The 14,715-nt window shown below is 38.5% G+C and overlaps 1 protein-coding gene and 1 pseudogene across 1 annotated transcript in view; one reads left to right on the forward strand and one right to left on the reverse strand.

Annotated features, from left to right (window-relative positions):
* Positions 1 to 14,715, reverse strand: part of Slc25a21 (solute carrier family 25 member 21) — a 571,282-nt gene that overhangs the window by 540,681 nt on the left and 15,886 nt on the right. The window lies entirely within an intron of this gene.
* Positions 13,967 to 14,307, forward strand: LOC101598120 (annotated as a pseudogene).

Genomic DNA, 14,715 nt, shown 5'->3' on the forward strand with positions numbered 1-14,715 from the left:
AGATAATCTATAAATGATTGGTTAACAATTAGGTATACCATTTTTATCTTGGGTTGGAGAAATATGGAAATATTTTATTTCACATTAAGTACAAAAGACAAGGTCTTTATTACTCATCTTAATTAATAATGATTGACAAAATTTATTCTAAAAATAGTACATAATATTAACACCTCAAATATTATTATGAGTGATGAAAATAATAGAATGAGTACAAATATAACTTCTCTTTCTTGGTGAAAAATGTAGGCTTTCAAGGTGAAGTAACCCAATTTACTTGATAAGGTAACTACCAGAATATGGGCTAAGAACTACCCTCCCTCTTACCGAACAAGCATAGATAATTATCATGTGTCAATTTAAAATACAAATTTAAAAGAACCAACCACTTCTGTTGACCTATTATGTAATTTGGAAGGGAAGTCTCTGAAAGCAAGTCCACTTAGGGAATGAAAAGATCATTGTGTGAATAGGAAGGTGACTCCGCAGTTAAAGGCACTTACTTGCAAAGTCAAAGTGCCCAGGTTCAACTCCCAAGCCACCTACATAAGATGGACGCAAAAAATGATGGCACTACATCGGTGTCTGTTTGCAGAGGTAAGAGGCCTTGGAGTGTCCATATGCATGCACATGCACATACTTTGGGACACACACACACATGTGCAAATAAATATATTTTTCTTAAAAAAAGAGATCACTTCATCTGGTGAAAAAGATTGTTAATGATATCCAGATTTGAAAACAAAACAAGATTATTATTGACTTAAGTGGTAAATTAGATAAAGTTTCTATAAGCTAAACACAGAAAAACAACATTTTATATAATAAATTCAGAATTGAAGTTAACATATAGGCATATATTCATATAGCATAGTTCTTAGTTGTAAAGGCTTTTTTTTTTGTTTTTTGAAGCAAGCCCAAGAGACTGGCCTTTTTTTTTTTTTTTTTTTTCATGTGAGAGAGTGAGCAAAAAAGAGAGCATGAGAGCAAGAACTGGCATGCCAGGGCCTCCAGCCACTGGAATCAAACTCCAGACATGTGTGCCACCTTGTGCACATGTGAAACTTTGTACACTTGTGTGTCTGGCTTATATGGGACCTGGAGAATTAAACATGGGTCCTTAGGCTTTGCAGGTAAGCACCATAACCACTAAGCCATTTCTCCAGCCCAGCTTTCTTTTAAAAATGGAAATTATCTATAACTTTTATATTTACCCTCCCCACTAATAATAAGTAACACAGAGCACTCGCTGTTCAGTGTCATTCAAAGCACTTAATCTGTCCATTCATTGGATCCTTCCAATTCCCTTATGAAGTAGCAGCCTGCATTGTATCTTTTACAGATGAAGTGTGAAGGTGACAAGCTGCCTGCCCAAGATAACACAGCTACTAAGTAACAAAGTCTAAATCTCACAGAATTATCTCTACTCCTTGGAGAGGAAAGTTCCTAGGACATGGATGCCTCGAAATGGGATACCCACTTTCTTCTTTGTTGAACTCAATTGTACTTATTTCCATTCTTAACTCCTAGAGTATGCTCAAAGTTTGTCAATGCTGCACATGCCTTTAACTCCAGTACTTGGGAGACTGAGGTAGGAGGATTGCCTTGAGTTCAAGGCCACCCTGAGACAACTACATAGTGAGTTCCAAGTCAGTCTGGACTACAGAAAGACCCTACCCCCCAAAAAAAAACTAAAAAAATAAAATAAAATTTATATATACAATTTTATATATATACATATATATACACACACACACACATACACACATGTTTAGTCAAAGGGCTAGGGAGAAGACTCTATGGTTAAGGTTAAAGGTGCTTGCTTGCTTCAGCTAGAGCCTAGACCCCAATACACATGTAAAGCCACACACACTGCACTCATAGCTGTTATCCCTATGACCTACAGCAATAGGAGGTAGAGTCAGGAAGCTCATTGGCCATTCTGGTCTTCCCAGAAACAAAAGAAAAAAGAGAGATCCTATCTAGGGGTAGGGATAATTGCTCAATGGATAAAGGTGCTTGCTTGCAAAGCTTGTGGGCCCAGGTTCAATTCCCAAGCTGCTCATGTAAGCTACACAAAAAAAGTAGTAATAGGAGGCAGAGGCAAGAGGATCACCACAAGTTTGAGGACAACCTGGTTACATATGAGGCCTTGTCTCCAAAGAACCAACAATAATAATAATTGATAAGATTGGCTGAAAAATGGGGGTAACATGAGGAAGATACTCATCTTTGCATAGATTAGATGCCAACTTTATGCTGTTGAACAGACAAATTAATGCTAAGATATCACCACTTTCATTTCTATCAGTCTAAACTTCCAAAAAATTTTTTCTGTCCTTTCAAATATATTTTCCTTTGAAATATATTGTGCATATGATCTGCTTTCAAGATCTGTTGTAAACTGCTGATGATAACTCTTCTCTCCTGTTCACTAGGAATCCTCTTCAGTTTTGATTATAAATGATTGGAATAATTCTAGAACATTTTGGCTTTGCTAATTGTTAAAGTTGATTATTGATGTGTCAGGTATATTTCCTCATTTTGGTGCCAAAAGGAGAAATGAGCTGTGTACCAAAATGAAGTTCATCATCAAAGACCACATGCGGTATTGTTAAATGAATTAATAAATGTACTTAATATATACCTTTATTTTAAAATTAGATGAAATTTACTTGAGATCTTTATTAAAATTGTACCATAATGCTTAAAATTATTGTATGAAAGCACAGGAATATAGCATGAAATAAATGTTGCATTTTTAAAAAGAAAAAAAAAAGTAGTACAAGCATCTAGCATTTATTTGCATCCACAGAGGGTCTGTGCTCATATACATACATACACATACACACAAATGTGCAAATAAGTAAAACTTTTCAAAGACGGATTATTTCTCAAGGTAGAAGGAGTGGATTAATACTATCAGGTTGTCCCCTGACCTCTACGACAGTGCCCAAATATACACATACACAAAATCAAAACTACTTTCTAAAAAAGTTGTGAGGCAAGGCATGGTGGTGCATGCCTTTAATCCCAGCACTTGAGAGGCAGAGGTAAGAGGAGCGCTAAGAGCTCAAGGCCACCCTGAGGCTACATAGTGAATTCTAGGTCAGCCTGGGCGACAGGGAGACCCTACCTCAAATTTAAAAAAAAAAAAAAAAAAAGTAAGGGGCTTGAGAGATGGCTTAGCAGTTAAGCTCTTGCCTGTGATGCCTACGGACCCCGGTTCAAGGCTTGATTCCCCAGGACCCACGTTAGCCAGATGCACACAGGGGCGCACGCGTCCGGAGTTCGTTTGCAGTGGCTGGAGGCCCCATTCTCTCTCTGCCTCCTTCTCTGTCTGTTGCTCTCAAATAAATAAAAAAATAAATAAATATTTTTTTAAAAAAAGTTTAATGGCTCCACGATTAAAGACACTTGCTTACAAAACCTGATGGCCCAGGTATGATTCCCCAGTACCCACGTAAAGCCAAATGCACAAAGGTGCACATGTTTCTGGACTTTGTTTGCAGAGGTAGGAGGACCTGGATCACCTGTATTCACTCTCTGTCTGTCTCTGCTCCTCTCTCTCCCTCTTTCTCTTGCAAATAAATAAGAATATTTTAAAAGTAAGTTTGTCACTTAGGTTATCATTTTTAGAAAACTGTGTAATTCCAAAACAAAAATGAGAAAATAAAAAAGTAGATTAATGAACCACATATACATCTCCTCTCTCTCTCTCATTCTCTCTCTCTCTCTCTCTCTCTCTCTCTCACACACACACACACACACACACACACACACACACACACACACACATGAGCTAAATAGCTGTCTGAAACACCATGACAGGAATTCAATAGACAAGAAGAGAAAATTAAGAGTAGATTGCTATGATCCCACTAAATAAGCCTATTGTCACGTGACTGCAACCTATATGGGAATGACTCTGGTATCCATGCAGAAGTGTGGGGCAAGAAGAAGGACTGGGGAAAGATTGGAAAAATGGCTTAGCAGTTAAGGTGTTTGCCTGCAAAGCCTAACAACCCAGGTTCAATTTACCCAGAACCCATGTAAGCCAGATGCACAAGATGGTACATGTGTCTGGAGTTCATTTGCAGTGGCTACAGGCATTGGAGTGCCCATTCTCTCTCTCTCTCTCTCTCCCTCTAATAAATGAAATAAAACTATTTTAATAAAATGCTTGATTTCTTGTTTAGGTTTTTTTGTTTGTTTGTTTTTGGGATTTTTAATAGTCTAGATATTTATCCTCTAAGGTTTTTCTCCCATTTTACAAGCTATCTTTTCATTCAGTTTGCTGCTTTATTTGCTGTACAGAAGTTTCGGGGGTGTTTTAACTTCATGAGGTCTCTTGTCAATTGTTGGTATGATTTCATAATGCAGTATTTCCTGAAACAGAAACTGATAGAAGAAAAATTAGGGAAGACACTTCAAGATATAGGCATAGGTAAGGACTTTCTGAATAGGCCTCCAGTCACACAATAAAACTTATAGTTTACACAATTTCAGTGACAAAGGCAGTGACTATATCCAAGCATATTTGACAGAGTTGTCAAAAATACAAATATATAAAACCCTATGAATGTGAGACCCATTAATACAGTCCTGCAGATCCTGCCTGGTACCTTTTCCTTTTGGCTGTGGACATCTTCCTACCCCATTGTCCAGAAGCTAGTACACTATTTCCACATATGAATAGGTCTATCACATTGTTTCCAGTTTAAATACATATGCATACACACATACACACACACTGCTACTTCAGAAAGGCAAAAGACCTTATATGTGAGCTTAGAAATCATAAGTGCTACACTGGTAAGGGCTCCTATTAATGATGTTTCACTCTTCAGGTTTTCAAAAAAGAATGAATAACATAACTTCTTCTAGGGGAAAGTGCACCCTGACTTCAAACTGTTCACTCATGACAGATTTTTGTAACATGACCTACACATTTAGAATACTACATAAAACTATGCTTTTTCCTCACAAGGCAACTGTCTTCCTAATGTGTTCCTCTTACATATAATAACTGTGAATCTTCTTGTTTTGCTTTGTTTATTTGATCTAGGTCTCACTATAGAGTCCAAGCTGGCCTTGAATTTGTGATCCTCCAACCTAAGCCTTCAGTGTGCTAGGATTTTTAAAGGTTCAACCTGCCTATAAAAATGGTACTATAGGGCTGGAAAGATGGTTCAGCAGTTAAGACACCAGTTTGCAAAGCCTAATGGCCTGGGTTCAATTCCTCAGTACCCACATAAAGCCAGATGTCCAAGGTGGCATGTACATATGGAGCTCATTTAGAGTGGCCAGAGGCCATGGCACACCCATTCTCTCTGTCTGTGTCTCTGTCTCTCTCTGTCTCTCCGTAAATAAATAAAAATATTTTAAAATTGATCATACAGCGATAAATGCAAAGTTTCAAGTCTACAGTCCTAGATACCCAAGAGACAGGAGAACTGCTGGAGCTCAGGAATTCAAAGCCACCTAAGCAACATGACAAGATCCCACCTCTTAAAACACTGCTTTAAAAAAAATCTTGATAATCCATTTGAATTTTATATAAATAACAAAATTTAAAAGTCTTCTGTTTACAATACAAAAATATTTCTCAGTTATGGAGAACAGAAACACTAGTTAGCTTAGTATCACCTTCCTTTAGGCATACTTGAAATGAAAAAGCAAACATTTTATTTTTAGAGATGTTCCCTTCAAGGACCATTCCCTCCACCATTAACAAAATAAGATGCTATAAATGGTTCAAAGTATTTGGCTTCTTAGAGGATATAGTCTTCTGTCAGATTTGTACTTGAGTACACAAGGGTGCATAAAAGTCTCAATGAAATTTTAGTGATACATGGAGAATACTACTTAAACAAAATTATACTTAATGAGTGGCTACTATAATCCAAACTCTGGGCTACTCTCTGAGACACACAATAAAGAAGACATGATCTCTATGAATTCCTTTGGTCTGGGGAGATGTCTCAGTGGTTAAAAGCACTTATTATGCATGCCTGACCACGTGACTTCAGATCCCAGGAACCCACAGAAAGCTGGACCTAGTAGCCAAGAGTCTATAATCCCAAACACACTGTTAGCCACTGTGAATGCTAGATTTGCTGGCCCGAGAGCTTTAGGATTTTACTGACTCTGTTTTCCACTGTGGTGGGTGTGTTTGGGATATTATTTATTTATTTGCAAGCAGAGAGAGAGAAAAAAAATGGGCATGCTAGGGCCTCCAGCTGCTGCAAACAAATTCCTGATGCATGTGCCACTTTGTGCATCTGACTTTACATGGGTACAGGGGAATCAAACTGGGTCATTAAGCTTTGCAGGCAAGCACCTTAACTGCTGATCCTTCTATTTAGCCCAGACTTTTTTTTCAAAAGAAATCCCTATTACAGGGCAAACTTCCAGATCGCTAATTAATCAAAAAAAAATTAAAATTGTGACAAGATCTTTGTAGAGTGAAATATAAGACTATATTTTATGTAAGCATCCCAATGGAAACATAAGTATATATAATACTAGATAGTAGCTATTAAAATACTACTGAATGGACAGATGATCCATTTTCTAAGTACAGAAGATATACATCCAACATAAATCATGTATGCATTACTGTTATATTGCTTTTTTAAAAAAAAAAAAATTAGATGAGCCAGACTGTCTTTACTTTCTCTTCCTTCTCTCTGTTGAACTTATAATCTCTAGCATATCACTGCTTAGTGCATCTCAGACAAAATAAGAGTATTTTGCTCTTTAAAGGAAAGTTGTCAGGGCTAGAGAGATGGTTGAGTAGTTAAGGTGTTTGCCTGCGAAGCCAAAGGACCTCAGTTTGATTACCTAGGACCCACGTTAACCAGATGCACAAGGTGGTGCATGCATCTGAGGTTCCTTTGCAGTAGCTAGAGGCCCTGGCGTGCCCATTCTCTCTCCCTTTTTCTCTCTATTTCTGTCTGCATCTTTCTCTCTCTCAAATAAATAAAATAAAAATATTTAAAATAAATAAAAGAAAGTTGTTGATACACCAATATTTTGATATCACAGCACACTTAACTTTGAAGGATATATATATATATATAATTTATTTATTTATGGGCAGGGCATGCCAGGGTCTCTTACTACTGCAGATGAATGTTGGCCCATCTTTATGTGGGTGGCTGTAAAGTTGAACCTGACCCAGCAGGCTTTGCAAGCAAGTGCCTGTAACCATTGAACAATCTTCCCAGCCACAATGAATGTATTTTCTTAGTGTAACTAAATACTGTAATTCAAAACCTCAATAACTAACCTGTTGTGCTTCTTCTACAGTTGTCCTAAAATTCCCTAGCTGTATACATTTCTGATGAAGAGAAAGATGAAATTTGGTAATCATCTAAAAGAATGAATAATCTTTAGAGATATAGGAAAGTTATACTGCCATCTGGTGGCTGGAAGTTTGTTTACAGACATTAGCACTATTAACAAAAACCTTAACACAATATATATTGGCCTAATTTTTTTTCTATTTGAAATTTATGTTTAAGGACAATATATTGCTCACATATACCTCCAAGTTATTATGTTAAATGCAACTATATTAAAATAATACATGACTTTTTGATACATACCTATCTATGCCTTTGGTATGCTCTTGCTTATAAGTTATAATTTACTATTACAATAATGTGTACTCTAGCCCTAAGAATTCTAAAGAACCAAGATATAGCATCTGAGAATTTCAGGTAAAATCTAAGATCTAAAAGCAATCAAAAGCTCATCACCAATTTTTATTTGATCTAGAACTTTATATCTTAAAGAAAGACCACCACAGAGAAAGTAAATATGGTGGAAAACAAAAATAGTTTATTCCATCTCTCTTTACTACTAATACATAGGCCTATCATCCCATAAATACCTGAGAATCATAATAAAATTAAAATGTTAATGCAAAAATGTAAATCACTATAAATTTCAAGTGTAGATTATTCCAAAAGGCACCTGAGATACTGTGCAGTGGTGGAGTCTAAATAGAAGCTACATATTTCTAGATCCAATTCTATCTGTACAGGTTTTTCCTTTTTTTAATAAACAAATCACTGAAGTTATAGCACCATCTACAGGTCTTCAGTAGTACAGATAGGTGATCTTACATTCAGATGTGGAAGCCCACTGTGATTCACTAGGCCTAGAAGAAAGCCCAAAAAAAGCCAGCTCGTTCTCAGTTTCTGGCAGGGGCCTTGCAATTTCTTCCAACATGCTTTAATGTAACTCTGAAATCACTCTAAAAAATGTTGGTAATAATAACAGCAGCAACAACAGCAGCAAAAAGAAAGCATAATTGTGGGCAGTGTGCAGACGAGCACCATGATGTGGAGTGAGTAGGTCAGACCAGTTTCCTGGCTCCTCTCAGTTGCCTGGTCCAGGTTCACTGGGCCAGACTGTTTGTGGGTGGGCACAGGGCACAGTGAGTAAGCCAGATCCCTGTTCCCAGACTCCTCCTAGTCTCCTAGCTCTGGGTCCCATTGTGCCTTGCTTGGGGAGGCCTGGTCCCCGTGTGAGCTATGGAAACAGACCTTATGCTGTGGCATCCTGACTGGCCACTGCGTACCAACACCCCTGCTAACCCGAGTCAGATGGTGCATGAGCCAAAGGACAAAAACTTGCTTCCTCTTCAATAAAATAAAGAGTCTTCCTAAAGTGGGTAGACAACAATGCAAAAAAAGACAATGAAAGTCAGAAAACTGAGAGATCTCCACCAAGAATGCCTAGTCCTGCAATGGAAGCCTCCAATGAAATCATAGAGAAATAAAGAGAAATTAATTCCCAAAATGAAAACACAATAACCAGTGAGACTCTGATCCAAAAAAAAAATCACCAAACTGGAAATAAACCATCAAAAAACCAACAATTGTGTCAATGAAATTGAGCAGAATTGTCTCCTAGAGCTTTCAGCTTTTGACAATGGGCTTAACATGATTGAAAAAAATGTTAGAACCATCCAAAGAGATATGAATAAATTGGAGGTGACTCAAGAAATAGAAGATCTCAACAACTGGTTGAGTAAGCTTAATGAAGACTTTACTCAAATGCAAGAATGAATTCCAGGAAGCATCAAGAAAATCAGAACTCGAATTGAAGTCATAACTCAAAAAAGAGATAGACTTGATGCCAAATAACATGACAGAAAAGAAAAATCAAATAGAAATTATAAAAATATCTCTATAACCACTCAACAACAGAATTACTTGTGTGGAAGACAGAACCTCTGACCTGGAGAACAAGAAGATATGAAGAAATTGATTGGGAGGCTAAAAAATTCACTAAGTTCAAAAAATCAAGTGAACAGAATACAAGGGAAGTGTGGGATACCCTAAAACAACCAGATATCTGGATCATGGGTATACCAGAAGGAGAGGAAATCCAAGTCAGATGCATAGAGGACATATTCAACAAAATTTTTGAAAAAAATTTTCCCAATCTCTCAAAAGAGAGGCCCATCAAGATATAAGAAGCTGGGCTGGAGAGATGGCTTAGCAGTTAAGCGCTTGCCTGTGAAGCCTAAGGACCCCGGTTCGAGGCTCGGTTCCCCAGGTCCCACGTTAGCCAGATGCACAAGGGGGCGCATGCGTCTGGAGTTCGTTTGCAGAGGCTGGAAGTCCTGGCGCGCCCATTCTCTCTCTCTCTCCCTCTATCTGTCTTTCTCTTTGTGTCTGTCACTCTCAAATAAATAAATAAATAATTTTTAAAAAAAAGATATAAGAAGCTCACAGAACACCAAACAGACAGGGCCAAAGAAGAAACTCTCCAAGACACATCATAGTTAAAACTCTTAATAATGAAAACAAAGAGAGAGTGTTAAAAGCAGCAAGCAAGAGAGAAACAATTCACAATATACAAAGGCAATCCCATCAGATTTCTCAGTGGAAACCCTGAAAGCCAGAATGGCCTGGAATGGAAAACTTCAAAGTCAAAAACCTATGGCTTCCAACCCAAGCTACTCCACCCAGCAAAAGTATCCCTCATAATACATGGTGAAGGAAAAACTTTCCATGAAAATAGTCAACTCTAATTATATCAACACTAAGTCAGACCTGCAGAGAATACTTGAGGGAATACTCTACACAGGACAGTCAACCAACCAATCTCAGCAGCCAACAAGAAGATCACAATAACAAAAAAGACCAGGCTCAAAATAGTGCAAAGCACAAGAAATAACGAACCCCATAAAACACCTCATCATGGCAGGGATTAATTCAAACCTGACATTAATAACCTTAAATATTAATGATCTTAACTCACCAATCAAAAGACACAGGTTATCAGGGTGAATCAAAAAACTAAACCCTTCTATCTACTGTTTTCAAGAAACCCACCTCAGCATAAAGATAGACACCTTCTCAGGGTGAAAGGTTGGAAAATGATAGTCTAAACAAATGGAAATAAAAAACAAATGGGTGTTGTTATATTAATATCTGATAAAATAGACTTTAAACCAAAAGTAATCAAAAAGGACAAAGAAGGACACTTCTTAATCTTCAAGGGAATGAACCAACATGAGCTCATAACAATCATAAATACATATGCACCAAACACAGGTGTACTACATAGTTAATAAAACAAATTCTACTGGAAGATAAAATAGAAATAAATGCCAACACCATCATAACTGGAGATTTCAATACTCCACTGTCATCAATAGGCAGATCATCCAAGAAGAAAATCAACAGGGAAATAATACAGCTCAACAACATCATAGACCAACTAGACCTAACGGATATCTACAGAGCTTTCCACCACAGATCTATAGAACACACATTCTTCTCAGCAGCCCACAGAACCTTCTCCAAAATTGAGGATATATTAGGCCATAAAGCATGCCTTCATAAAGTCAGGAAAATTGAAGTAACTTCCTGCATCATGTCAAATCACAATGCTTTAGAGCAAGAAATTAACATAGATCTGGTTGGAATTCAGAAGAGAGTAAGTCCACAGATAATTAGCCCATCTAGTGCTGGAAGGTGCTATATGAACTACCAGGGGAAAGTGGCTAATATCTGTCTGATTAACTCAGAAGCAAACAACCTGACATGATGCTCACACAAGTGCCATAGTGGCACACAGCCATGGTGGGTAGCAAACTGCTCTTGGATTAGCTAACAGATCCACTCAGTGGGAAAGAAACCATATCTGAAGTTGGAAACAAGTCAGAATCATATCCAAATGATTTTGCATTCCATTGTCAAGTTCCCACTAATATTGGTATACAAGAGGGTCTACAAGCTTTAAATTATCTCTAAATTAATAATGGTTATCCCATTTAACTGGTGCTGACTTCACTCTCTGTTGGAGATTCTGCTTTCCTTTTTCAGATGGGAGAGAAATCTGAGGAGATAAACGACCCAGTGCACTCCACCCCAGCCCCAGTTGAAACCACATGGAAATGGGGAAATGAGCAAGAGTGCTGCTTTCTTAGGGAATCTGATATCAGCACAAGGGTGAAGGAGATAGACACTGAGAACACTCAACACCTAGCAAAACAGAGATCCAAAGGCTCCTAAGAGCCCATCACTGAAGTAAATTTAAAATGCACACAACATGGTTCAGGGAATTTTGTGGAAGAGGGTGCAGAAAGATTGTTATAGCCACAAGTTGGGACATTTTGCACAGACATTGCATCTCCCCCATAACTGACTGCTGCCCCCACAATGCATGACCCACAATCCTCATGGGGTTGACTGTTCCCCAATGAGGAAGGACTCTTCAGAAAAGGGGCAGGTAGGAGGGAAAGGATGGTACCAACATGTGTTGCTTACATAATAAATATGTCCATATCTAATAAAAATAAAATTTTAAAAAGAACGCATTACTCTGATTTGGAATAGTTCCCATAAATATTGGTAACTCTTCAAGAAATGTTAGCACATTGGTAGGTTCCATTCTTCTCCTCATAAAGCACTTAATTTAAAAAACTTTTTCAGAGCTGGAGGGATTGTCTAGTGGTTAAGGCATTTGCCTGAAAAGCCAAGGACCAAAGTTCAATTCCCCATGACCCACATAAGCCAGATGCACAAGGTGGCACATATGTCTGGAGTTCTGCAGTGGCTGGAGGCCCTGGCATGCCCATTCTGTCTGTCTGTCTGTCTGTCTCTCTCTCTCTCAAATAAATAAAACTTTACAATTAAAAAAAAATCTTTTTCAAGCACCATTCTATTTTAAGTATCATCCAATTCTGTTTAGACATATATGTAATTCATTCTTCTTTCTCCAAAGGAAAAGAAATTATATATAGTGGGTGTTGCAGTCAGGTTAGCATTTCTGGCAGAAAACTCCCAACCAAGAGTAGCTTATAGGGCCGGGGGTGGGGGTTATTTTGGCTTACAGACTGAAGGGGAAGCTTCATGATGGCAGGGGGAAATGATGGCATGAGCAGAGGATGAACATCACTTCCTGGCCAATATCAAGTAGACCACAGCAACAGGAGAGTGTGCCAAATATTGGCAAATGGAAGCTGGCTAAAACACCCATAAGCCTGCCCTCAATGATACACTGCCTTCAGGAGGCTTTAATTCACAAATTGTCATCAGCTGGGAGCCTAGCATTCAGAACACCTAAATTTATGGGGGACACCTGAATCAAACCACCACAGTGAGTAACCCACTCTAGTTTTTGTAGACACTAAGACAAATCTACCCTTGTATCTAACCTAAACGGCCTCTCATTCAGAAGAAAAGGTTCAAAATATACCCAATTTAATGAAACTTAAAATTATTTTGTCTTCACCAGCAAGCTTCTCCTGTCCTCTGGGGATTCTTTCATACCAGTGAGACACTCCAGTGCCATCTACAGTTGTATAGGGCCTCCCCTGGCAATACATGGTAATGAAGGATTGGGTCATTCCTACTCAAAGGCATGTGGGTGGCATTGTGGATGTTGACAGAACCCCCTGATACGCAGTATGAAGAATTTCATTTTTGACCTATAGCCATTACTTCAGGATCCTGTAAAAACAAGAACTGGCCTGTTGGACCAATGACAGACTATGATTGTTCATCAACACTTAAGTCCCCAAAGCATCTCTGAACAGTAAGCCTACCAAAAGAGAAGACTGAGGACAGCAATACTCTGCAAGTGGCTACTGACCTGTCATAGTGGCTGAGAGCTCAAATTTTGAAAGAAAGAGAGCAGAGACTGAGTCTCATGCTTTGTCACTTATTTATGTTACTTAATTTCTCTGAGCTTCACAGTCATCATCTATAAGAAATCACAAATTGAGCAAAAATGGTGTTTTTGGAAATAGGAAATACTCTTATAAATGTCAGTATTCAGGCTAGAGGGATGGCTTAGCGATTAAGGCACTTGCCTGCAAAGCCAAAGGACCCAGGTTCAGTTCCTCAGGAACCACATAAGCCAGATGCACAAGCAGTCACATGCATCTGGAGTTTGTTTGCAGTAGCTGGAGGCCCTGGTGTGCCCATTCTCTCCCCCTCTTTCTCTGTCAAATAAGTAAATAAATAAATAAATGTCAGTATTCCAGAAGATAAGATGTATCAGTTCTTTTTTTTATCTTAATCATGCTTATTGATTCTATTATTGAACTGTGCTAATTATGTAGCATCTACTCAGCCTAAACAAACACACAATAAGTTTGAATTATAATGTCTGTGAGCAACAAAACATGAATATGATGTCAAAACAGCAAGGAGTACAACTGTAATACAACAAGAAAATAGAATCTGAAAGTCTGATATTACTTTCAAAATATACCTCTAATCTGTCTTTGAAAATCATGAGTCCATTTGATGATCAATTCCAGGTTTACATTAGAAACATGACTCAGGGCCCCAGTCAGTGAGCCACTGCCGAGGACTCAGCTGCCTTCCCCTCAAGCCCCCTCGCTTCTGACGCTCTGTCTCCCCTGCTCACCTTCTCCCACAGCTGCCTTCCACAGACCGTTTCCACCAAGGAAAAGGAATTGTATTGTATGTCTGCTATCCAGAACCTCCACTCTTTTGACCCCTTTGCTGATGCAAATAAGGGTGGTGACCTGCTTTCTGCCGGCACTAAGGATTATATCCATATAAGAATTCAACAGACGAACAGCAGGAAGGCCCTGACTGCTGCCCAAGGGATCGCTGATGATTATGATAAAAAGAAACTAGTGAAGGCATTCAAGAAGAAATTTACCTGCAATGGTTCTGTAATTGAACATCCAGAATATAGGGTAGTGATTCAGTACAGGGTGACCAGCACAAGAACATATGCCAGTTCCTAATAGAGACTGGACTGGCTAACTACAGTCAGCTGAAGGTTCATGGGTTTTAAGTGCTTGTGGTTCCCTGAAGTATAAGTGAGGATTTCCTTGTAATGAGTAAAATGTCCTTCCTGTACCTTGTCACAAGTTTAAAAACCTCACAGCTTGTATAATGTAACCATTTGGGGTCCACTTTTAACTTGGACTAGTGTAACTTCATGCAATAAACTGAAAAGAGCCAAAAAAAAAAAAAAGAAAGAAATATGACTAGGGCTGTAGAGATAGCTTAATAGTTAAAGTGCTTGCCTGTGAAGCCTAAGGACCCATACCCAATCTCTCTCCATATCCCATTTAACCCAGACAGACAAGGGTGAGGTAAGCGCAAGGTCACACATGCCCACTAGGTGGTGCAAGAGTCTGTGGTTCAATTATAGTGGCTGAGGCCCTGGCATGCCAATTCTCTCCCCTTCTCTCTCTGT

The sequence above is a fragment of the Jaculus jaculus genome, chromosome 7, assembly GCF_020740685.1.
Source record: "Jaculus jaculus isolate mJacJac1 chromosome 7, mJacJac1.mat.Y.cur, whole genome shotgun sequence".
In the NCBI taxonomy this organism is placed as follows: Eukaryota; Metazoa; Chordata; class Mammalia; order Rodentia; family Dipodidae; genus Jaculus; species Jaculus jaculus.